Below are 1253 nucleotides of genomic sequence, written 5' to 3'. Positions count from 1 at the left end.
TACACATTTTCTTCAGAACCTTTCGAGAGAAGACAACCATTAACATGCAAAACGTTTTACATAATTTCCAAGACAGATTAGTGTGTTTTATCTGACGGAAAGACGAACAATGTTTGAAGGCCCGTGAGAAACCGAAAAGTGTTAGTTGTATCCTTAGAGCCTCCAGTATTTGTTTTTTGTTTTTGGCAGGCCGATGCCTTTAAATATGGATGTTTTGAAAGGCGCTTATGCTTCAAAGCAGCGCTTTTATGCCTGTGGAGCGAAACTCATTTTTCCTGTTCTACGCTTCGGCCAAATCATCGCCCTTATTTCGCATGCGCACAAAGGTCATTATGGAAGTCGATACGCAAGATAGCGATCGGTTCCCCACGCTACCTATTCGAAGAGACCGAAACCCGGATGAAACCGCCTCGAGACCTGGCAAACGAAAGCCTGTGGAACACTCGAGTCTCGTTGGCCACACAATCGCCATATCGGTGTGGCCATCATAATTAAGAAATGTGGGAGGGCGAACGGGAGTCTTTCATGTGAGCGAAATTAGTTAATTGTGGAGAGTGTTAGATGCCTATCGGACCAAGCGCGTTCATTTAATTACACTGACTTCGAAGACGAAATTGATTGCCGCTTCAGAAACCCGTTTGTCCTAATAACATGTATGCAATCAAGTTCTTAATCGTTGTTTATAGAGTTGAATAATGGGTATATGGGCATATAATGCATACACTTATATGAATGTGTAGATTATATTACATGCATAATTAAAGTTTGTTAGCCGTTAACAACAGTTTTTAATTCAGCAGATCATAGAGACAACTGATTCAGCAAAGGGTATGAAAGATAAACGTTCACTCGTTAATCCTCCAGCATACACTCCCAAACCCAGGGCCTGACTGCACGAAAGGTATTGACTCGGGTGCAACGGGAAGTCACAACAGCGCCCCATGAGGTCACCGCACCGAAACCGCTCAGATGATACGCCGCGTCAGGCTGTTCGCGATTAAAGCGCAACCCGATGACGGAAATATTCATTAAACAGCCACGAATACTCCACACGAAGCTCGATGAATTACAGTAATTGTTACGTTCCAGACGCGGATACATTCGTCCCTGTCGTACCCACGTGGAGGCTTGGCTCCATTGTTCCGTCTTTCCTGCGACGAAGGCGCTGCATCCCGAGGGGCGCCGCCGTCCTCGGGCGCCCTGGGCATTTGTTTTTGGGTTGGCATCCTCTTTCTCTTACTCCCCCCCCCCCC

Source organism: Penaeus monodon, chromosome 23 (assembly GCF_015228065.2).
Source record: "Penaeus monodon isolate SGIC_2016 chromosome 23, NSTDA_Pmon_1, whole genome shotgun sequence".
NCBI classification, from domain to species: Eukaryota; Metazoa; Arthropoda; class Malacostraca; order Decapoda; family Penaeidae; genus Penaeus; species Penaeus monodon.
This window is presented reverse-complemented; position numbering follows the sequence as displayed.